This window comes from Melanerpes formicivorus, unplaced genomic scaffold (assembly GCF_026170545.1).
Source record: "Melanerpes formicivorus ecotype bairdi unplaced genomic scaffold, bMelFor1.0.p_v2 SCAF_81, whole genome shotgun sequence".
Classification (NCBI taxonomy): domain Eukaryota; kingdom Metazoa; phylum Chordata; class Aves; order Piciformes; family Picidae; genus Melanerpes; species Melanerpes formicivorus.
The window spans coordinates 1376160-1399644 of NW_027142433.1; the positions used below are offsets into that span (position 1 = coordinate 1376160).

Below are 23485 nucleotides of genomic sequence, written 5' to 3' on the forward strand. Positions count from 1 at the left end.
GGAGCAGCATGGAACAGGCCCCAGCACAGGGCTCAGCAGGAGGATGTTATCAGGCAGGCAAGGGCAGGAGAGGAGAGAGGGAAGCAGGCAGTGACTCCCCTCAAGAAGGCTGTGGACAGGAAGGGGCAGCACAGACTTTGACCTGGGGACCTCTCCCCATGGGGGCAGGGCCCAGTCTCTCTGCCCACCTGGGTCAGGTCTCTTTGTCCACCTGGGGCTAGGTTCTTTTCAGCCCACCCCCTCCTGGGCTGGGCAGAACCTGGCACAGGGGGAAAGGGAGCTGTGGGGCAAGGGGAGGTGTGTGGGAAGGAGATGCTGCCCTTCCCTGGCTGTCACAGCTGGGTGCAGCCTTGCCTCAGGCCATTCACAGAGCCTTTTCCCTTCCTGGTAATAGGATTCAGGAGCTCAGCTGCCTTTGTGTGATAATGACAGCTCACCCCAGACTCTTTCAGGCATGGCTGCTTGGCTGCCTAAAAGCCTGGAAAACTGCTAATGGAAACTAATTCCTGCCCAGAGCTGTGGCACCCAGCACACCTTGGGAGGCTGGATGGGCTGCAGGCACAGCCACCCCTTCTGCACAGGCTGCCCACCCCGCTGCCAACTTCCCCCTCACCCCGGGGTCCTCCTACCCCACGCCCATGCCCCTCGCTCTGCTCTCCAGCACAGGCCTCCAGGGCTGCAGAAGGACAGGGGCACTGGGCACAGCTGCAGAGCCCTGGCAAGGAGGGCACCCCCAGCAGCAGGAGGGGCTTTTAATCTCTCAGAAAAGGCTTAGCAGAACCCAGAGGCCAGAGCATCTCTGGCTAGAAGCGAAGGAGATGTGAGCACACGACAGCCTTTGGCTTTCCTACACCCTCCTGACCTCCTTGCAGATGCCCACAGGAAAACTCATGTTTAATTTAGCCCTCTTGGCCTTCTGAGGCAGCACTGCCTTCCCCCCAGCTCCCTTCCCCCCCAGCTGTTTCCCTCTCCCCTCCTTCCACGCAGGCTGAGGCTTCCCTGGGCACCTGCCCTGGGCACCCAGGCTCTGTGCCGCGGGAGCTCAGTGCCAGGGGCAGCACGCTCTGCCCTGGGAGTGCTGCTGAGGCTGCAGGAGGTTTTGGTGGGGTTTTGCTTGGTCTCTTTCCCCTGGCTGTTCTCTTGTGTTGTTGTTTTTCTCCCCCCCCCAGGCAGCTGAACTCTGCAATGGTTACCCCAGTGGATGTGACACGTCCTCCACGTCCCGACACGGAACATATGGCACAGGATTACCTCCCCCTGAATCATTCATGCACTTCATCACCACCATGATCATCTCTGCCTCTGCAGAGCTCTGCCTTCTCACCCAGCTACAACTCATGGCCCCCTCCCCACCAGCTTCCTCTTCCCCATGGCCCCTTCTCAGCTCCAGCCTCGGGTGCACAGCTTTGCCCGGTGTACCAGTTGTACTCATCTGCTTGTGCCAGCAGCCCAGCCCACAGAGCAGGGAGGGCTTGGAGGAGAGCAGGGATGGTGTGGAGGGGAGCAGGGATGGTGTGGGGAACATGGGTGGCTTGGAGGGGAGCAGGGAGGGCTTGGGGAACATGGGGGGTGTGGAGGAGAGCAGGGAGGGCTTGGAGGAGAGCAGGGAGGGCTTGGAGGGGAGGAGGGATGGCGTGGAGGAGAGCAGAGAGGGCTTGGAGGGGAGCAGGGGAGGCTTGGAGGGGAGCAGGGGAGGCTTGGAGGGGAGCAGGGGGGGCTTGGAGGGGAGCAGGGGAGGTTTGGAGGGGAGCAGGGGAGGCTTGGAGGGGAGCAGGGGGGGTCTTGTCTTCACTCCTTGCCTTTTAATAGCACCTTTTGGCTCAGTCAGGATTTCCCTGGCGGCGCCTTGGTGATGAGGCTGCTCGGGTTGGGGGATGCACATGTTCACAGGAGAGACATCTGGAGCAGGTTACCCTCAAGAAGAATTGATTACTCCTACAATGGAAAATTCCTTGAAGGGAAAGGTGTTCATTGAGATGCAAATTCCCCAGCTCCTCTGCAGAACACAAACACATTTTCCCTGCACGAAGCTCCACTAACCCATTTGTGAGCGCCCTGCTCGGCAGCCAGCCCTCCAGCCCCCCAGGGCAAGCAGCCTGCATTAGCACCCAGCCCTCTCTGGGAGCAGAGAGCAGCACCCTGGGCCTGCTTGTCCTTGGGGTGCTCAGGGGAGAATTCATACAACCCAACACATTTTGCTGGGGAAGTGGTCAGCAGCATGCAGGTCATAGAACCACAGAATGGTCCAGGCTGGAAGGGACCTCCAAAGCTCATCCAGTCTTACCCCCCTGCACTCAGCAGGGACATCCCCAGCTGGATCAGGGTGGCCAAGAAGGCCAATGGCAGCCTGGCCTGCAGCAGGAGCAGTGTGGCCAGCAGGAGCAGGGAGCTCATCCTGCCCTGTGCTCAGCACTGCTCAGGCCACACCTTGAGCCCTGTGTCCAGTTCTGGGCCCCTCAGGTTAGGAAAGAGGTTGAGCTGCTGGAAGGTGTCCAGAGAAGGGCAACAAGGCTGGGGAGGGGTCTGGAGCACAGCCCTGGAAGGAGAGGCTGAGGGAGCTGGGGTTGCTTAGCCTGGAGAAGAGGAGGCTCAGGGGAGACCTTCTTGCTCTCTCCAACTCCCTGCAGGGAGGTTGTAGCCAGGTGGGGGTTGGTCTCTTCTCCCAGGCAGCCAGCACCAGAACAAGAGGACACAGTCTCAAGCTGTGCCAGGGGAAGTTTAGGCTTGATCTTAGCAAGAAGTTCTTCCCAGCAAGAGAGATTGGCCTTTGGGATGTGCTGCCCAGGGAGGGGCTGGGGTCAGCATCCCTGGAGGTGTTTAAGAGCAGCCTGGGTGAGGCACTCAGTGCCATGGACTGGTTGATCAGTTAGGGTTGGCTGAGTGGTTGGACTTGGTGAGCTTGGAGGTCTCTTCCAAGCTGGCTGAGTCTGTGCCTCTGTGATTCTGGAAGCAACACAAGGACCCCACAAGGACCCCCCTGGACAAACCCAGGGGGTTACCAACAGCTTCCCCCTTTCCACCTCCTTCCCCCCTGTACAGGGGAAAAGAGAAAAAGAGAGGAGCAGAGAGTAGGTTGTTAGCTGCTGAGCCACAGCAAGAGCACAGCCAAGGTCAGCAACAGCCAAGCCAAAGCCACCAGCTGCTATCAGCTAGAGCCAAGGCCCCAGAGAGTGAGGAGGGCAGTTAATCCAAGCCCCTTTGTGTCGGTGAGGAGCCCCAGGGGGTTGTTCACACCTTAGCTTCAGTTCCCCTTTACACCCACCGGGAATTTATTTACATCCCACAGCTTTCCACTCCAGATCTGTGGAAAATTTCCCAGGCATCAGCCTAGCACTGCCTCAGGATGCTGCATTCTGCTCACTCCCAGCCAAGAGCTAATTATCTGATGGATTCCAGGGGAAGGGAGCCGACACCGAAGGATTTCAGATGCTCCAGACGGAAAGCTCTGCTCAGAAAACATCGCTCGGGCGGCGAGTTCAGCACTCCGGGGCTGGCCAGGGCCAGGTTTGTGGCTCCTGCTCGGCTCTCATTCTGCTCCCTGTGCACTGGAAGGAGGGGAAAAGCCTCAGGAGAAAGGAGTAAGTGATCACTTAACTAAACACTGCATCGTAATGCAAATGGGGGCAGGAGGAAGGTCAAACCCAGCGCCATAAAACCACCCTGGCCCTGCTGCTGCAAGCTCAGCTTGCAGCCTCCTAACAGAGGCTGCAGGCAGACTTCCCACCCTCTGGGAAAGAACCTGATCAGAGGTTGTAGCCAGGTGGGGGTTGGGCTCTTCTGCCAGGCAGCCAGCAGCAGAACAAGAGGACACAGTCTCAAGCTGTGCCAGGGGAGGTTCAGGCTGGGTGTTAGGGAGAAATTCTTCCCAGCAAGAGAGATTGGCCCTGGGGATGTGCTGCCCAGGGAGGTGGTGGAGTCCCCATCCCTGGAGGTGTTCAAGGAAGGCTTGGATGTGGCACTTGGAGCCATGGCTTAGTTGTCAGGAGATGTTAGGTGTTAGGTAAAGGTTGGACTTGATGATCTCTGAGGTCTTTTCCAACCTGGTTGATTCTGTGAGTCTATGATTCTATGCTTTCCAATGGCTAAAGAATCCCCCAGCCAGCCCAGGGGAAAGGAGGGAGGATGTGCTGAGCCCTCCTGTGCTGTGCTGTGCTTTGCCTTGCCAAGCCAGCTGACTTGCAAGGTGAGGCTGAGCAAGGCCAGCAGCTCCCCTCCTTGATTGACTTGACAGCTTCAGCCGAGGTTTTGGATTAATAAACCTCAGCTGACAGATCTATCTCATCAGACAGAAGTTCTTGTTATCCAAATTGCTCCTCTGCAGCTCTGGGCCAGGATCGTTTGTCTCTTTCTAAACCAAGCTGAAAGGCCATCAGTTGCCTGCGGAGCCCTTCCTGGGCAGCTCGTCCTCCTGGGGCTGTGCTGCTGCCTGAAGCTGTCCTGTCTGGGATATATGCATGGTGCTGCCTGGAGTCCAACCCTACCTTCCCCTGGCCTCCCTCCCACCTGGGAGCTCTCCTCCTCAGTGGGCAAAGGCATCAGCAACACACCAGCTCCTCCTGAGAAGCCCAGCAAGTGCCTGTTTGCAGAGAGCACCTCCAGTGTGCCTCTATTAGCTGGCGGTCTGAAATCCTCCCAGAGGCCAAAGAGGAACCTTCTGGGCATTTGAAGTGAAATCTGAGCCCACCTTGCAGCTGCCTGGGCTTCTGCAGGGAGCTGTGGTCTTGCTTGCAGTGTCTCCAGCTGGGCATTCCCTGTACAATCCTTTGGTGTCCCACCATAAACTGCACAGCAGGACTGTGGCCTCGTCTCAGCCCTGATGGGTTTGGGTGCAAGAGAATATTTCAGGGTACCACCAGCCTCTGGCAAGAGCTCCAAGCCAAAGCAGCCACTGGAAGCCTGTCCAGAGCCACTGTTTTGCATTTCTCTCTGGTAAATACTGTTCAACATCCCTAACTCCACTTTAAAATGTGCTGGGAAGTAGTTCCCCCAGCAGTGGAGCAAGAATAGTCATTAGCAGTAAAAAGCCAAATCTACCAACAGCCAGAGTGGGAAAACAGACAGCAATGAATGTGAAGAGCAGCAAATTGATCTAGGAAGCAAGAGTGATGAGCAGAACAAATCCCTGGTCCCAGGGAGCAAGAAAACGGCAAAAGGGACTTTAAAAGCTCTGAAGGATGACAAGAGATGGGGAGCTGGGGGCTGTAAACCCAGAGCTGTACTGCTGCGGAAGAGGCAGAGCCAGACAGCAGCTACTCCCAGCTTCCCTAAGGAGCACAGCCAGTCCCCACTCAGGCACACCCCAGCAGGAACAGCCGTGGGCCCCCAGTGCCCCATGAGCTCCTGGACCACTGTTCCTGCACAGCCAGCAGCTGCCAGCTCCTCTACACCAGCTCCCTGTAATTGCTCCCGCAGCTATAAATAATCTTTATCTCCCTCTTGGCTCTCTCCACGACATTCCCCGGGATGCAGAGGCATGGCTTCCCCGTGACTCAGCCCCTGCCACCCTGCCTCCCCCTGGGGGGGCGGCAAGCCTCTGGCCAGTGGCTGAGCGGCAAGGATGGGCTGGGGGACGATGGGGAAATGGCTTTGCCCTGTCCCTACAGCTGTGCAGAGTCGGGTACCAGCCCACACAGTATCCGCAGTGATGGATCTGGAGGAGGTGGAAGGAATTTCAGGGAGGGAGACTTCTTAAAGTGCTTTTTCTTTGCAAAGGAAAAGGGGAAAAGAAGAAGAAGAAGAAAGAAATGGGGGAAAAAAACCTAAGACAAATGAGCATTTTCTTTTGCTTCCTACTGATGGAAGCAAGGAGAGCTGGTGGTGATTTGTCTCCAGGTTTTGCTTGTCTGGAAGGAAAGTGCTAAGAAACTGCTGTGCTTTCACCAGCTCCCCCCCTCCTTGCCACCAGAAGTCAGCACCTGACTGGGCTGGTGCCGCTGGCACCCCCAGCAGCAGGAGGCATTGTGCCAGGGGGTGGTAGCTATAGGGGATGCCTGAGGGAGGTGCCCAGCACTCATTCCCCCAAGCCACACCGAGCCTTGGCATCCTGGGGGCATTTTTCGGTGTGTCACCGGCATGGACTTGGCCACCTCCTTTCGAGGACACAGGCCAGGGACCCCCGGGGACAGGCAGCTGCTAGCATGCATGGAGAAGCCTCTGAGTGGAAACATTGCACTCCAGAGAACCACTTTTCCAGCAGCCGCAGCTGTGACATTCAGAGCCGCTTCTCCCCTCCCCCCTTCCATTTAAGGAGACACCAATACCACCAAGCCCAAACCCCACACCGTGGTTCCTTCCGTTTTTCAGCTTAGAGGAAGGTGAGGACTGCAGCATTTTCTAGGAGAGCCGAAGCCCAGGCTGTGAGAAAGAATATTGCTCCTGGAAACAACTTTGCATCAGTATCAGATGGGGCGGGGGGAGACAGACCCAAGCCCACAAGGCTTTCTACAGGGAGTCTGCCGGCTCTTCGGGAGCCAGAGCTGCTCGGTGTCACCCTGTTTAGCACACCAGCCCATGTGCTCTCTCCCTGGACACCCATCGCTGCCTGCTGCCCGCCCGCCACAGCAGCCCAAACTCTCTGCTAAGTCGCAGCTAATCGAATCCATTTGCCATTACCTTTTCCCTGGCCCTGTTTCCCCCCTGGAAGGCTGCGCTGCTTAGGCTGAGAGCAGCATCTGAAAATGATCAGCGCCAATTCCCCGTGGCTCTGTTTATTAGGCCAGAGGACTTCCCCAGAGTAATCCAACCCGGCCAGAAATCGCATTAAACCACAAAACAAACACTGGTGTTTGCAGCACAAAGCCCTTCCTGCCTCATTAAGATCAATTAGGTTGTCTTGAGCAAACTTTACCCTTTCTTTCTGCTAAGCCTGGACCATTAAGCCCATCCTCCACCTAAACGAGCCCCACAGCAAGCCCCAAGGTGAAAAGCACCCTGGCGGCGCTGCCCGCGCTCGCAGGCAGGCTCTTTCCAAAGCGGCTTGCAAAGGTGAAGGCACCAAGGTAAGGCAGGTGTCCAGGACATCTTTCTCACATCCTCACCAAGAGCCCTTGGTGAGGGCTCTTCACATCTCCTCTCTAGACCTGACCCTAGCACAGGCCGCAGGAGCCTCTCTGGGTGTGTATGTGTGTGGTGGGCTGGCAGGCAGCTCCTGCCCACCCTGCTCAGCCTTGGGTTAATGCCTCACAGTATTTATTAGAGGCCACAACTAAGTCTCCCAGGGCCAAAAGTCCCAGCTGGTGTAGAGCAGCACGGCTCATCTGCAGCGTTGATTTACACAGAGCATCTGCTGCAAGGGGAAGGGAGGAATACATTAAAGTGCCATAAATTCCGGTGGGGGAGCAGCCCTGGCAGGCACATCTCCCAAGGATCTCGGGTTAGCCATCTCTAGCAGCAAGCAGACTCCCAGGGGAAGACAGCCCCGAGGGAGAGAAGGAAGAAGCAAGTGTTGCCTGGTCCCCCAGCACCAGCTGAGTGGCCTGGAAGGGCTACTGCCCACGGCTGCATGCTGACCCTCATGCACTGCAGCCAGCAATAAGAGAGCTGGTGGAGCCCAGTGCAGGGGACACTCTGAGGCACCAGGGGATCTGGGGTCCCCTCCCCAGAGGACTGCACACATTCCTGTCTCTTGGCTGTAAGAACATTCAGGTTGGCTGTGAGGAAGAAGTTGTTCCCCAGGAGGGTGGTGAGAGCCTGGCACAGGTTGCCCAGGGAGGTGGTGGAAGCCTCCTGCCTGGAGGTGTTTGCAGCCAGGCTGGAGGTGGCTGTGAGCAACCTGCTGTGGTGTGAGGTGTCCCTGCCCATGGCAGAGGTTTTGGAGCTGGCTGAGCCTTGAGGTCCCTTCCAACCCTGACAGTTCTGTGATTCTATGTGCAAATTCCCAGCCTGGTACCAGTGAGCAGTGTCCAGAGGTAAGCATCAAAGCAGGGACTTCAACTGCACACCCTCTGTCCCCGCAGCCTCTGTCCCCGCAGCCTCTGCCCTCCACCTCCCTGCTGTGTTACAAGCCCACTTCCCTCCCAGGCACGGCTGAGCATCACACAGAGCAGAGCAGGGCAGACGTGGCCTTGCTGAGAGCCGGCAAGAAAAGGAAAGACATGATTAAAGTCCTGACTCTAGCTACAAACATTGCATAATGAAATTAGCCCCCCCCCCGGTCCCGGGCTGCCGGCTTCCTGCAGAGCGGGAGGGCGCAGACGGCAGCAGCGGCGGCGGCTCACATCCAGGGGCACGCACCGGCCCTGCTCCGGGCTTGGCGTTTGCCGAGCCCTCCACAAAAATCACTCCCCCAGACCGCTCAAGGGCTTGGGGGTGCGGCACCAACTTGTGGGGTTCCCGCAGCGAGGGAGCTCTCTGCGCCCCGACGGGGACGGCAGTCTCCCATGCTCAGAGAAGGGCGAGATTCCCATCAGCTCAGCGCACAGCAGGATTCCTGCAGGGATTTCCGAATCGCCCCAGGCTGAACCGGAGCAGGACATGCTTCATCGGGAGCGGCCCGGCACAGCCCGCACGCCGAGCACCTCCTGGACCCTGCTGCTTTCCTATCCCCAGCCACGGAGAGAACACACTTTTGACTGCTTATGAGCCCAGGAAGCCAAGCAGAGAGGATGCTGCAGGGGAAAGATGATGCTAATTCAGTGGAGAGGGTGCCTGCGTGTTGCTCGGGGGTGGAAAAGGGAGGAGGGAGGGGAGCTGCCCCCCCCGGCTGCGGGAACCGCGGGAGAAGCTGACAGGATTCCTGCTAGAAGGCAAATAACATCAGCCAGCCTCCGAGGTTGTTTGTATTCTCAGGAGCCTGAACATGCAAGAACTGGCAAATAAACAACACTTTTAGAGAACCTACAAAGTATTTTCCCCCCCCACTTTGCCTGTTTGTTTGTTTTGAGCCCAGAAGAGGGGGCTGGGCTGGGCTGGTCCTGCTTGCTCCCTGTGCCAGGTGCTGCAAGGGATGCCTGCAGAGGGGGCACCAAGGCTCGTGCAGATGCAGGAAAAAAACAGTCAGGCTTAAAGATTTAAGGTTAAAAACAGAGTTAGAGCCTGGTTGTGCCCTGGCACAGCCAGAAGCTGGTGTAGGATATCCCTCCCCCGGTGTGCTTGCCCCAGCTCCTTGCTCCATCCTTTCATTGTCCCAGCCCTGCAGGTGGGAGGCAGTGCCTGCCCTGAAGGCTGCCTTCACAGATGCCTTCTATGGGCCCAAACCTACACAGCAAAGCTGCCACTTGGAAAGAGCCAGGAGCAGCTGGTGTTAAGCACACATGCACTTGCATTTTCCCCTTCCACTGGCAAAGCTGCTAAACTCCTTGAGCCTGCGTGGAGGATGTTTGCTGAATCCTCCTCTGAAAGTTTGGTGCCACCCAGATGGCCTCAGTTCCAAGGAGATGGGGAGGAGGAGGAGGCTTTGCAGTGTGAGGATACAATAGGAAAGAGCTTCTGCCAGTGGCAACTGAATGTGAGCCAGCAGTGTGCCCAGGTGGCCAAGAAAGCCAAAGGCCTCCTGGCTGGGCTCAGCAATGCTGTGGCCAGCAGGAGCAGGGAGGGGATTGTCCCCTGGCACTCAGCTCTGCTCAGCCCACACCTGGAGTGCTGTGTCCAGTTCTGGGCACCTCAATCCAAGAGAGATGTGGAGGTGCTGGAGCCAGGGCAGAGCAGGGCAAGGAAGCTGGGAAGGGCCTGGAGGAGAAATCTGCTGAGGAGAGACTGAAGGAGCTGGGGATGGTTAGTGTGGAACAGAGGAGGCTGAGGGAGACCTCATTGCTGTCTGCAGCTCCCTGAAAGGACCTTGTGGAGAGGCTGCTGCTGGTCTCTCCTCACAGGTCATTAGTGACAGAACAGAGGGAATGGCCTCAAGCTGCCACTGGGGAGGCTCAGAGTGGACAGGAGGAAGAATTTTGTGCTGGCAAGAGTGGTCAGGGACTGGAATGTGCTGCCCAGGGAGGTGGTGGAGTGCCCAAGGCTGGAGGTGTTTGAAGGTGGTTTGGCTGTGGTGCTTGGGGCTGTGGTTTAGGGCTGAGCCTTGCAGAGCAGGGCTCTGGGCTGGAGCTGGTGGTGCTGAGGTCTGTTCCACCCTGACTGTTGCTGTGACTCTGTGACAGAGCAGAAGAGCCACTGCCAAGCACTCAGGCCGTTCTGGAGAGCAACCTCTGCACTGAGCCCAGAAGAGATCCCAGGGGACCCAGGCTGGAGGAGGGGCGGTGTGAGGTGGGTTTGCAAAGGGACAAAAGCCATGGGCTGCAAAATGGAGTGTTTGCAACTAATTATTTTCAGTAAGTGACCAGCTTTATGGATGGCTGAATAATACTTGTCAGATAAATTATTCATGATTCCTTTCCACTGATCAGCAAATCAATTAGCCACAAACCTCTCTTCAATTATTCATCCAGCTCCAGCAGGATAAACGGGGAGATTTATGACACAGACAGCCGGGTAACATGTTATTTCCTAGCAGAAACCTTAGAATCCTTCAACTTTGTTCTGAATTGACTCAAATTACCCAGCTCTTTGATTCACAGTCAAGCTCTGCAGGCTCATGTCGTGTTTCCCCTCTGCTCTGCCCTGCTGAGGCTGCATCTGGAATATTGTGTCCAGTTCTGGGCCCCTCAGTTCAGGAAGGACCTCAGGGAACTGCTTGAGAGAGTCCAGTGCAGAGCCACAAAATGATGAAGGGAACGGAACACCTCCCTTATGGGGAGAGCCTGAGGGAGATGAGGGTCTGTAGCTTGGAGAGGAGGAGCCTGGGGGTGACCTCAGTAATGTTTGCAAAGTTGTAAAGGATGAGAGCCAAGAGGTTGGAGCCAGGCTCTTCTCTGTGGTGCCCAATGCCAGCACAAGGGGCAGTGGTGGAAGCTGAGGCAGAGGAAGTGCCATGGGAACAGGAGGAAGAATTATTCCCCTGTGAGGGTGGCAGAGCCCTGGAGCAGGCTGCCCAGGGGGGGTGTGGAGTCTCCCTCTGGGGAGAGATTCAAGACCTGCCTGGATGTGTTCCTGTGTGAGCTGCTCTGGGTGCTCCTGCTCTGGCAGGGGGTTGGACTGGATGAGCTTTTGAGGTCACTTCCAGCCCCTGACACTCTGTGATTCGGTGCTCCTGTGCTCCTGTGCTTCTGTGCATGCTGCCAGCTCTGTACTGTCTCCTGCCACCCAGAATACCTGAGAGGCAAGGCAGCGTGGGGAGAGGGTATGGAGAGACACGGCCTCAGAAGGCTCAGCAGGACTCAAGAGTGATCAGGAAACACTCCTGAAGAAGCTGGCAGATATGGCCAAGCCAAACTCAAGACCTGGTGCAGAAGTAACTGGGCAGAAGCAGCCTGCACTGTGCACCTCCAGCTGTAAACTCCCCAGATCTGGATGGGCCTGCTGGAAAGTTGCATTTCTATGGACTGACCTCTGCTGCTATAATTCACTGCAAAAGCAATTCTCACACTGAAATTAAGGAGTGTTGACAACATTAAGTTGCACAGTGAACACAAGTGAGAGTTATTAGACTAACAAATGGCCAAATTAGCATAAGAGCTGGCTTTACCTCACTGGAGTAGCAACCTTGGAGGTTGTGTAAGTGAAGCATAATTCAACATAAGTGTGATAAGTGACCAGGGCTGCTTTGCAAGGCTTCACATCCCAGCTCTTATTGGTGCTTCAGCTGGGCCTTTCTGCCACTCTTGGCATTGCTGCAGGTGCCTCACAGCCATCTACACTACTGCTTATCAATATGGTTGGAGATTAGGGCTGTGGCTGACCTGCACAGATAAAGAGGGTCCAGATAGAAGGCGGCAGCTGCTGTGTGTGCCAAGCAAGGCTCCTGCTCCTGCACTGATGTGGGAACAGGCACAAGAATAGCTAGGCACTCCAGGGGAAAAGCATCACTTGCAGCTTTGATTGATCTGGTTAGTGGATTAAGCACTTGCTACCTCAATCTGCTTTTCCTTGGTTGCCTGGAAGAGACCCCTGCCACACAGGCCCAGCCACCACTCTGGAGGGTTTGTTCATTTGGCTACAGTCTCTGCTGGGGCTCACAGCTTCCCCTGGGGATGTATGCCCAGCCCAGTGTGCTGCCCTGGGGCAGAGTAGCCCTCAGCCTTTACCTTGAGAGACAGTTTGCTCTGAGTTTGATGATTTTCCCCATAGTTGGCATCCCAGTGCAGAGGAACTGTGGCCACACAGCAGCTGAGCTGGTCAGCCCTTCCAGGGGTAAAGTGCAGCTGGAGAAGTGGTGGGAAACTCTGGGCCAACCAGTTCTGCATCTCCATGAACAAAGGCTCACCATTCATGCCACACAGGGACAGTTCTGTCCTTTGCAGAGTGAAGGTGCAAGGGTTCCCACTTTGCAAAACGCTGTGAGCCTGTGGATAGGAAGGGTGTGAGCAGGGCTGCAGGCTGGCATCGCTCTGCCCTTCACCTTCCAGTGTTTGGTGATGCAGGCAGCTTAACAGCGAGCCACTTCTCCTGGATCACTGGTTCTGCACCCCGGGAAGCACTCAGCCTGAGGCTGGATTTCTAGGACAGACCTCACCACACTTCAGCTGCTGCTGTCAAAAGCCAAAGTCTGTAGAGCGAAGAGATTTCTAGTGGCATCTGTTCCCATCCCTGTCAGCAGCACACAAACCCACCTTCGACTCTGTGCCGCTGGGGTCACAGCTGCCACAGCAATGCCAGCGGTGAAGCATCACACCTGTGGCTGGGCAGGGCTGGGAGAGGCAGGAAAGCAGAGCAGGGGCAGTGGGGGGACTCGAAAATGGATACTGAGTCTGGGCACGGGCCTGGCCTGGGCTCCCCGTGGGGATGTGATGGAAGTGGGGAGAGGGAAGCTAGGCAGCCCCCTCCTCGTTTTCCAGCAGAGCAGCTGAGCCACCCCCAGGAAGCAGTCAGGAGAAGGGCTTAAGGGACAGTGTCCTGTACCCTAGGAGTGGTCACAGCTCCCCAGGATAGCGACAGGGAGTCCTGGGCTCTGGCTGTTGGATCGGCTCCCGCCGGCGGTGGGGATGGAGCCAGAGAATGCAGGCAGGAGTGCTGAGCTCTGATGGCGCTCTTAGGTCCCAGGTACGAGGAGAGCTGTCCCGCGGTCTGGAACCAGTCCCAGCTCCCAGCGACACAGTGAGGGGATCCCGGAGGACAGGGCTGCTCTCGGATGCCAAGAACGGGGATGGGGGTCCCCTGCCGCAGGATGGCGATGGAAGAAATCCCAGCTCCTACGAACGGAGGTCGCGGGAGACGGGGCTGCCTCTAGGTCCGGCGGGCAGGTTGCTCGTTCGGGGTGTCCCAACCCCCTCCCAGCGTCGCTGGGCGGAGGGGCCGGTGGGCCCGGCCCCCCCTCCCCGCCGCATCGTCGCACCGCCCCCCGCTGCCCGCCCCCAGCGCGCCTCCCGCGGACGGCGGAGCGCGGCGCGGGGCCGCGGGGCCGGCGGCGGGGCGGCGAGCGGCGGGGCGGCCCGCAGCCCCCGACGGCAGCGACGGCGATGCGGCGAGGCGGGGCGGCGGGCGGCGAGGCGGAGCGGCGGGCAGCGCGGCGGGGGCGGCGGGCGCCGCGGGGCTGAGCGGCGGGCGGCCGGGGCTCCCCGCGGCCCCGGGGCGGCGGGGGGTGGGGGGTACCCGCCCGCCCGCCCGGCGCCGCACCCGGCACACGGATTTACGGCGCGGACTGCAGCTTCGGAAGCGGCCCCCGCAGGTAAGGCGCCGGCAGCAATACCGGCGGTCCCCGCCGCCTCCGCGGCGCGGCTCCGCTCCGAGCATCCCCCCGCACGTTAGCGCCCCGCCGGGCTCCGGACGCGGCACAAGTTTCCCCCGCTGCGGTCCCAGCGGGCATCGGCTGCCTCTATTCCCCCGCTCCGCTCTCGGATGCTGCAGGGATGGGGCTGCCCCGGGCTGCCCCTCCCCACCCCCGATCCGGCCACTCGCCCGCCCCTCCGCTCCCGCTGAGCCTTTGATCCCCCCCGCGGCGGGGGCGCGGCAGGGGCCGGGGTCTCGCTCGGGCAGCGCCGCGCACCGCCCGGCCGCGACCAAGGGGATGCCGTGGGACTGCGGCCAGCGCACCCCGGCAGAAGGAGAGTCGGTGGCCAAGTGCCGGGGGGAGAGCCCAGCGGGCTGCGGGGGGTGGTGCGCAAGAAGCCGCTGTTGCTTTCGGACCAAACTTGGCTGCGGGGAAACAGCCCATAGAGCCCCCCGCGTGGGAGCGGTGGGACGGGGCCGTCCCTGCAGGGCATGGCCACAGCGCCCCGCTGCCCGGCGTGCTGCGTGGCTGCCCGCGCCCGGTTGTCCCCCGGGCTGGGAGATGCTCCCGGCTAGGCCTCAGCTGGAGAATGCAGGACCGGCGCTGATCTCTGCCCTTTCCCCCAGGGAGCCTGAGCCCCCTGCAGCCGCATTGCTGCCCGGCCGGGTGCCCGAAGCTCACCTGGCAGGCAGGGGTGAGCCCTTGCTCCGCGCTGGCAACCCTTCCCCTTTGCAGTCAGCCCCAGGGGGTGAGCGTGGGAGCGGTGGCACAGCCCCAGGGCACGGGAAAGGGGGCAGCCCTCTCCTGGAGGTGCAGAACATGTTCTGAGTGGGACCTTCCTCTCCTACCCCACTAGCAGAGGCAGTGCCCAGCTGCAGACCTGATGTGCCTGAGGGGCCGTGGGTACTGCTGGGGTTCCTGCCTTGCTCTGGCAGGTGTGGATTTTATTCAGAGAGGGCTTTCTTGTGACTGGAGGATCTCTGCTTGCAGCTTTCCCCCTGTGCCCTGCACGGTGGCAGAGTCACTGTCTGTCAGGCAGACAGGCTGTGCAGCTGAGCTGTGACTTCCCGTGGGCGTGGGGTATTGATCCGCAGCTCCGCCAGAGCCTGCAAGGAAGTTGTGCTCGGCTCAGTACATCACCTAGGAAGCCCAATCCGATGTTTCTGAGCTGAAGGGGGGGGGTGCCACATCTGGAGCCCTCATCCTATAGACGTGCCTCTGCAATACTTGGTGCAGCAGGGCAGCAGGCAAGAGGGTTTAAGTGTCCCATGGTGGTTCATGCCGGTAATCTGGATGCCTCTTCAGCTGTGAGCTGCCTTCCTCTGGGCCCACCCGTGATGCTCATGCCCTTCCAAACCTCCAGGAGTCTTGATTAAGTCCTGGTCTTGACAGCTCTGACACCGTGCTGGGGTGAATTCAAGCTGCAGGATGTCCCCCCCATGGCAGCACATCACAGGTTGTGCCTGCCTTCAGCCCCAGGTGCCTGGGTGTGAGCGCAAGAAGCTGATGACTGCACACAAAATCCTCCTCCAGAATTCCCCTTCCCCTGAGCAGCACTGGCAGGAGATGAAATAAGCACAGATCCGGCAGTTTTAGGGCTCTCTGCAGGTTTTGCTGCAAACCAACAGGAGAGCAGGCTGATAGTAAAACGGGCTTTTATGCTGTTCCCAGTGTAAAGCCTTCGACATCAGGGTGGAAACAGATGTTTGACTGCCTGCTTAAGCCAGTTTTAGGGAAAGCTGCCTCTGGTTACGACTCTGCTGGTACCAGCAGCCCCAGCCCCGTCCCACTTACCTCCACGGCTTCACAGGCTGCCCGAGAGTAACTGTTCTTCAACTCCCCTAGCAGCGCCAGGGCTGCGGCCAGAGAGATACCCCCCTGCTCCCTTTAAAAACGATGAGGGAAGTGAATACAAAAGGCTGTGCAGATGCAGGGGGAGGGGTTCGGAGCGGGGAGCTGAGGGAGCGAGCGTGGCTCGGTGCAGCCTGCCGGTCGGAGCTCCAGTCGGGAGCCCTGCTCCCAGCGCCGTAGCCTCGTGTCGCTGTCCAGCTCCAGGCACCCTGCTGCCTGCTACAGGCGCTCCGAGGAGCTCTTCAAAGGAAACTCGGCCAAGGAGCAGAGCCACAGCTCCCCTGCCAGCTTGCCGTGGAAGGGTGGTGGCAGCAGCCCCGCAGGACCAGCACGGACAGGCACATAGGCACCTGAGGGACAGCCCTGCCTCCTCAGCTGTTGAGCAGGTGGATGCTGAGCGTGTTCTCCTGTGCCTGGTGGATGCTGAGTGTGTTTTCCTGTGCCTGGTGGAGTCTGAGCGTGTTTTCCTGTGCCTGGTGGAGTCTGAGCGTCTTTTCCTGTGCCTGGTGGATGCTGAGCGTGTTTTCCTGTGCCTGTGCTTTAGCCAGCTGATAGACTGCTGCTGCTCTTTGGCTATGGGCTACCCCAAAGCACGACCTCTGCTCTGGCTGGTTTGCTCGTAGCTTCTCAGCCCCCAATGCTGCCCGGATTGGGTGGCAGGAGGGGAGTGCAGGTCCTGCTGCAGGCTGGACTGGCACCCATTGTGTGCAGGGATACGGAGTAAGCATGTGCTGGCCCCGAGAGCCACAGCAGGGCTGTGCTGAATCGCACCTCCCTGGCCCTCCCCTTGCCTTCACAGGGTGCTGCTGGTGCTCTGACAAGGTGCTCCCCGTGTAAATGAGGATTTCTCCAAAACTCCTGGGAGGAGCAGCTGGCAGCAGCGTAGCTCTGTGGCAAAAGTGTGTGTTTGAAGGTGTGAGCTTCAGCCTAAACGGGAGAGGGAAAACATCCAGAGCCACGGAACTAATGCAAATGGAATTGGCTTTAATCTCTCCCTGCAGCATCCTTTGTGGAAGGCATTTGCATTTCCCCCAAGGCAGTTCCTCTCTACCTGTCCCTCAAGCAAACCCAGAGCTGTAGAGCAGGGGGAAGCCTTTCCACGTGGTGAGGGGTGGCTCCCCAGATCTGGGGAATGCTGAACTCTAAACACTGGAGAAGGAAAGCTCTTGCTTTAGGGCAGCAACTCAACAGGGCAGAGGACTGCACACACAGGATCGAGCACAGGGACTGGTACCATTCCCAAGCTCCCACCAAGCCACCACGTGTGGGTGACTCATCTGGGGAGGGGACAGAGGAGCTCACAGATGGCTCTGACTTCCCCTTAGCACAGCTCTGGGATGCAGAATAGAATACAGAATGAACCAGGTTGGAAGAGACCTTCGGGACCATCGAGTCGAACCTCTCACCCAACTAACCCATGGCACCAAGTGCCTCAGCCAGGCTCTTCTTAAACACTTCCAGGGATGGGGACTCCACCACCTCCCTGGGCAGCACATCCCAATGACCAATCTCTCTTGCTGGGAAGAATTTCTTCCTCACCTCCAGCCTAAACCACCCCTGGCACAGCTTGAGACTGTGTCCTCCTGTTCTGGTGCTGGGTGCCTGGGAGAAGAGACCAACCCCCACCTGGCTACAGCCTCCCTTCAGGGAGTTGGAGAGAGCAAGAAGGTCTCCCCTGAGCCTCCTCTTCTGCAGGCTAAGCAACCCCAGCTCCCTCAGCCTCTCCTCCCAGGGCTGTGCTCCAGACCCCTCCCCAGCTTTCTTGCCCTTCTCTGGACACCTTCCAGCAGCTCAACCTCTTTCCTAACCTGAGGAGCCCAGAGCTGGACACAGGACTCCAGGTGTGGCCTGAGCAGTGCTGAGCACACAGGCAGAAGGTCTGGCTGCTGTGAGTGGGTGCTCAGGGCAATCCAGGACCATTTTGCTCAGATGTGCTGAGAGAGCTCCGTGGCTCCCATCCAAGAGCCTCGAGGTCCTCCTCCCCTCATTCCCCGTGGCGCAGGGGGCTGCTGGGGCTGTGGTCTGCAAACAGCTGCTGGGTGGACTGCTGCCATTTCAGAGGCAGCCTCCAGCTCAGCAGAGACAAACAAACCAGGATTTGGTGAGCACTCCAGCAATAGCTATTAGCTATGCTAAAAGGATTAACAGCTCTGCAGGACTCATCAAGTGTTTAAAACATAACTCAAGCATCAAAGGCAGCTCTTACAGGCCCACATTTTCACATCAAGTAACTCTGAAAATTCCTATCCAACTTAATTAAAACATCCACTGGGCTCATTAAAAGCACACAAAAAGAGGAAAACCCCCCCCAAAAAAAAACCCCAAAGCCAAAACTCCCCAAGCCAGAGGCCCTTTTCCCTCCAGCACTGAGCTGCTTTGAAGGGAGGAGCTGACAGGAAAGTCTGCAGACTCCTGTGGTATAGAATCACCTTCGTGGACACCTCCTCTCCCCAGCCCAGGATGTCTGATTGATCTCAAGCTTCCCCAGGAGAAGGCAGTACCTAGGGGTTTGTTTCTGGGTGTGATGGGCTGCTGCTGCTTGGTGGTGGTTTTTGTGGTGGTTGTTTTTCCTGGCTCACAGACCACAGGAGAAAGATGCAAAAAGTGAGAAGAGCTTTGTGGAGAAAGTTAGGTAAGAGGGTGGGGGAGTGTCAAACCCCAGGCCTATAATAGGAAACAAGGCCCTGAAGTGCTGGTGAAAGTACCTGTCAGCTCGAGGGCTCCCAAGTACTGTGCAGGGCATGCACACATGCAGGAGCTGGGGGATGGCTGACAGCAGCCAGGGCTACTGAGAGGAGGGCACCCCCTTTGCTGGCAGCAGAGACACCACAGGCAGCTCACCACCTCCCTGCCTGCTCTGCTTGCTGGGTTTGGCTGCTGTGGGGGGAGCTGCCTCAGCCAAGATGCTCTTGCAAGACCCCAGGGCAGAATTGCACATGCCACCACCTCTTTAGCAGGAGCAGGGAGGTCATTCTGCCCCTGTTCTCTGCACTGCTCAGGCCACACCTTGAGTCCTGTGTCCAGTTCTGGGCCCCTCAGCTTAGGAAGGAGGTTGACTTGCTGGAAGGTGTCCAGAGAAGGGCAATGAAGTTGGTGAGGGGCTTGGAACACAGCCCTGTGAGGAGAGGCTGAGGGAGCTGGGGCTGCTTAGCCTGGAGAAGAGGAGGCTCAGGGGAGACCTCATTGCTCTCTACGACTACCTGAAGGGAGGTTGTAGACAGGCAGAGGTTGGTCTCTTCTCCCAGGCAGCCAGCACCAGAACAAGAGGACACAGTCTCAGGCTGTGCCAGGGGAGGTTTAGGCTGGAGGTTAGGAAGAAGTTCTACAGAGAGAGTGATTGCCCATTGGAATGGGCTGCCCAGGGAGGTGGTGGAGTCACCATCCCTGGAGGTGTTCAGGAGGAGACTTGATGGGGTGCTTGGTGCCATGGGTTAGTTGTTTGGGTGGTGTTGGATTGGTTGATGCGTTGGGCACGATGATCTTGAAGGTCTCTTCCAACCTGGTCTATTCTATTCTATTCTATTCTATTCTATTCTATTCTATTCTATTCTATTCTATTCTATTCTATTCCATTCCATTCCATTCCATTCCATTCCATTCCATTCCATTCCATTCCATTCCATTCCATTCCATTCCATTCCATTCCATTCCATTCCATTCCATTCCCCTTCAGTCTTGATTTAATTCTCCTTCCCTGCAATGTGCTCGGTCTTGGTGGTTTTGGGTCATCCCCAGGCATCAGTACATATCCTCCCTGACCACTCTCACCCTCCTCTGCCTGCCTCAGAGGCCAAAGTTATTTCAAGGGCTCATGAGAGACATAAAATAGGTAGGTAGTGAGGCTCCCTCTGTGTGAGGTGTACCTGGGGCAGTCACTATGGGGCTATGGGTGCAGTAAGCACAACACTTGAAACTCAGCTGCAGCTCTGGGGCCAGTTCTGGAGCCTCTGTGCCAAGAAGGATCTGGAGGGGCTGGAAGGTGTCCAGAGAAGGGCCAGGAGGAGGAGCAGAGGGCTGGAGCTGCTCTGCTGTGAGCACAGACTGAGGGAGTTGGGGTTGTGCAGGCTGGAGAGGAGAAGGCTCCCAGGAGACCTCATTGTGGCCTTCCAGGATCTGCAGGGGGCTGCAAGAAAGCTGGGGAGGGACTTGTGAGGGTGTCAGGGAGGGATAGGACTGGGAGGGATGGAGCAGAACTAGAAGTGGGGAGATTGAGATTGGCTGTGAGGAAGAAGTTGTTCCCCATGAGGGTGGTGAGAGCCTGGCACAGGCTGCCCAGGGAGGTGGTGGAAGCCTCCTGCCTGGAGGTTTTCAAGGTCAGGCTTAGCAAACTTGCCCTTTTATACTGAGGGTGAGATTTATGCTATGGGATACACCTGACAGCCACCTTGGGTCCTCTGCCCTGCTAAATATCCTGCAGCCCAGGGCAGGTCTGATTCTGCCCCACCAAAAGCAGGCCAGGACCCTGCAGGCTGCCCCTGGGGAGCCACCATGCTCCAGGGCTGGGGGCAGCAGGCTGCAGTCATGCAGGGCTGGTGGCATGGGGAGGGGGAGGGCTGGGATGTGGAACACTGGAAGCAGGCAGGGCTCTTACATCCTTTATAGCTCCTTCCTCACTGGGTGTCTAGACAGAGCTATAAATGAGGGAGAGGGCCATTACCTGGGAATAAAGCAACTGAAAGCAGCCCTGGAGAGCTTCTTGCTGTATTTCCAGGGAACTGGGAGATTCCTTATGATTAATGTGACAATATCCAAGGCTATAAACTCGCTGCAGTTGGGTCCTGAGTCAGGGGACACACTTACAAGGTACCTGCCACTTGCAGCTTAGGCTAAGCATTAACTGTGGTCTCTGGCCAGCCCTTGGCCGTTTGTTCCTGGGGCTGCTGCTTGCTTGCAGGTCATGGCTCCAGCTCAGCTGACTTCACCAACTGCCAGGCTGCAATAAAACAGCCCAGCAGCCCCTGAGCTATCATTTCTCACTGCACCTTGGACCAGCAGTGGTGTGGAGGGGAGGAGAGGTTGTGAGCAGAGCCTAGGCCGTGAACCTCGCTAGGAAACTACCTCCGTGCTCTGGGGTGCATCAAGAGGAGTTGTGGGCAGCAGAGCCAGGGAGGTCTCCTCCCCCTCTGCTCTGTCCTGCTGAGACCTCACTGGAATACTGTCTCCAGTTCTGGGGTTCCCAGTTCAAGAGGGACAGAGATCTGCTGGAGAGAGTCCAACAGAGGGCTACCAGGATGGTTAGGGGACTGGAGCACTGCCTGGGGAGGAGAGGCTGAGAGCCCTGGGGGTTTGTAGTCTGGAGAAGAGAAGACTGAGAGGGATCTGATCAATGGCTATCAATAGCTGAGGGCTGGGGGTCAGGAGGGAGGGGACAGGCTCTGCTCACTTGCACCCTGGGATAGGACAAGGGGCAGTGGATGGAAACTCCAGCACAGGAGGTTCCAGCTCAGCATGAGGAGGAACTTCTGCCCTGGGAGGGTCCCAGAGGCCTGGAGCAGGCTGCCCAGAGAGGTTGTGGAGTCTAGTATAAATATCCTAGATACCAGGTTAGGTTTCCTCCTCAGATTGTGCACCCTGTCCAGGCTTTGTGCCCCCCAAGAGCTTTCTTGTTGCATGCATCCCAGTTTAGGAGGGGCTTGGGCCTCCTAAGTACCTAAGATCTATTAAAAGCTGCTCTCATTTGGCTCTGTGAAGAGTGCCGTGGGGAACAGAGCAAAGCTTCCTGGGGCTGAGCAAATATTGGCCTTGCATGAAGTTGCTGATAATGGGAGATAAGTTATCAACAGCTGTTTAGCCTAACATGCCTTCCATACAAGCCTGCACTGAGCTTTTGCAAGGAGCTGATCAGCAGATGCAGAATCCCTCGCTGCACACAGAGACCCCTGGCAAAGCCCAGCCTGAAGGTTTTCCCCCAGGAGCTTCGTTACAGCTGAAGGAGCATGTAGCAGGGAAATGTGCTGGTGGGGCAGGCTGGGCTCTGGCAGCAGCTGAAGATGATGTGGTTGAGCATGTGGCTCTGTGAGCAGGGGCACAGGCATATTTCCCTGTGGGTCTGGTCCCCTCCACGTGAGAGGAGCTGGAGTGGCATCGGTGCATGGTTACATCAGCAGAGCTTGCCCTGCTGCTAATCAGGCTTGAATCCCTGTGCTCCAGCCCATTAATGCACAGTAGCTAAAGAGCAAAGACTGAGGGAAGGTGGTTAACAAACCTACCAGAGACCAGAAGCCATCTGAGACAGTGTGGAAAATCCCCCCCTGACTGTGGGCTAAAATCTCCTACAGGAGGATCAGCAGCGTTCCCTTTTGTGAGGGCCTGTGACCTGCAGCTGCTGCATGGCTTGTGTCCTGCCAGCCCCTCCCAAACTGCTCTCTGGCTGCTGCAGCCTGCTGCTGGACCTGGAACCACAGAGGGGCTTCAGAAACAGGCTGCCAAGGGCTCTCTGCCAGGCACCCAGCACCAGAACAAGAGCACACAGTCTCAAGCTGTGCCAGGGGAGGTTTAGGCTTGATCTTAGCAAGAAGTTCTTCCCAGAGAGATTGGCCCTGGGGATGTGCTGCCCAGGGAGGGGCTGGGGTCAGCATCCCTGGAGGTGTTTAAGAGTAGCCTGGGTGAGGCACTCAGTGCCATGGGCTGGTTGGTTAGTTAGGGTTGGCTGATTGCTTGGACTTGGTGATCTTGGAGGTCTCTTGCAAGCTGGCTGAGTCTGTGGAAGCTCTCAGGGAGACTGGGAAGGCTCTGCTAGCAGGCAGCACCTGATTCTGCAGCTAGCCACACACACCACAACTCTCTGCAGAGCTTCCTCCTTAGTGGTACCCAAAGCACAGACCTGAGGCAGAGGAGGGGTCTCCAGCCAGCTCCCCACCTCAGTGCTGCTGTAATGATGTTCCTCTCACTCGGTGCTGGCCATGGATCCTGCAGCCTCTCAGTGCTCAGATTCACAGATCAGAGCCATTTGCTGTGGGAAGGGCTGGGGTGGGCTGTGGAGGGAGTGCCCCCTGCCTGGCCTGCTTTGCCTGTGGGGGCCACAGGGCTTCTCAGTGCTCTCCCTCAGCATTAAGTGGACACGAGGTCACCAGTGTTAATGCCTGGCTGGGACATGCCTTGGATATCTCCAAAGACACTGATCAGCTTGACTGAGTCCTTGGCAGAGGCTCTTGGCAGTAGCTGGGCTGGCTTTCAGTGCTTCTGGCTCCCAGCCCCTGCTTTATCCAGCAGACCACACTGCTGCTCCACAGAGCTGGCTGCAGATGCTGGGACGGCAGCTGCAGTCCTATTGATCCCTGGGGGGATGAGAAGCCCAAATGAAGGCCCTTGGGAAATCAGCACTTAAAAATAAAGCTCTGGCTGCAGAGCAGAGCTTCGGACTGTGACAGCTCTGCAGATGAACCTGTGTGAGAGCCCAGCTGTGCAGAGCCATCCACAGGGAGCCCTGCTTTGAACACAGGTTTGATGCCTGGGATATGTTAGGAGAGCCTTCATCCTCCCCATGAGGCCATCACACCTTTCCCTTCTCCCAGAGGAAGCATCTGGAAGCAGATCCAGGTCCCTACACCCATGGAGGGGACAAGCCCTTTGTTCCCCTGGGGCCAGGTGGTTCTTCAGGTTGTGAGGCTGCAGGGAGTAAAGAGCACCCTGGAAACCTGTGTCTGCAAACCTCCCACGGGGCTAGGAGGGTCAGAGAACACTGTAGGCCCCCCCAAATGAAAGAAGGGTCTCCATTTCCCACCACTGTGGCACGAGGAGATGGGGACAAGGACATCTGCAGGCCAGGCTGCACTGCTGGCATTTGGATTTTGCCTGTTGAAATGGCTGGCACTGGCTCTGTGGCCTTGCTCAGGTGGGGAGCAGCAAACTGCTGCATTGTGACCCAGCATGGCACAGGCTGAGGGAGCTGGGGGTGTTCAGCCTGGAGAAGAGGAGGCTCTGGGGACACCTCATAGCAGC

At 57.8% G+C, this 23485-nt stretch overlaps 1 protein-coding gene across 2 annotated transcripts in view; it reads left to right on the forward strand.

The window, feature by feature from the left end:
* The first annotated feature begins 13575 nt into the window (after positions 1-13575).
* TMEM121 (transmembrane protein 121) overlaps positions 13576-23485 on the forward strand; it is a 45716-nt gene continuing 35806 nt past the window's right edge. For both annotated transcript variants that reach the window (XM_068164583.1, XM_068164584.1), the window contains exon 1: positions 13576-13651. The gene's annotated coding sequence lies outside the window, so the exon portion shown is untranslated. The remainder of the gene's footprint in view (positions 13652-23485) is intronic.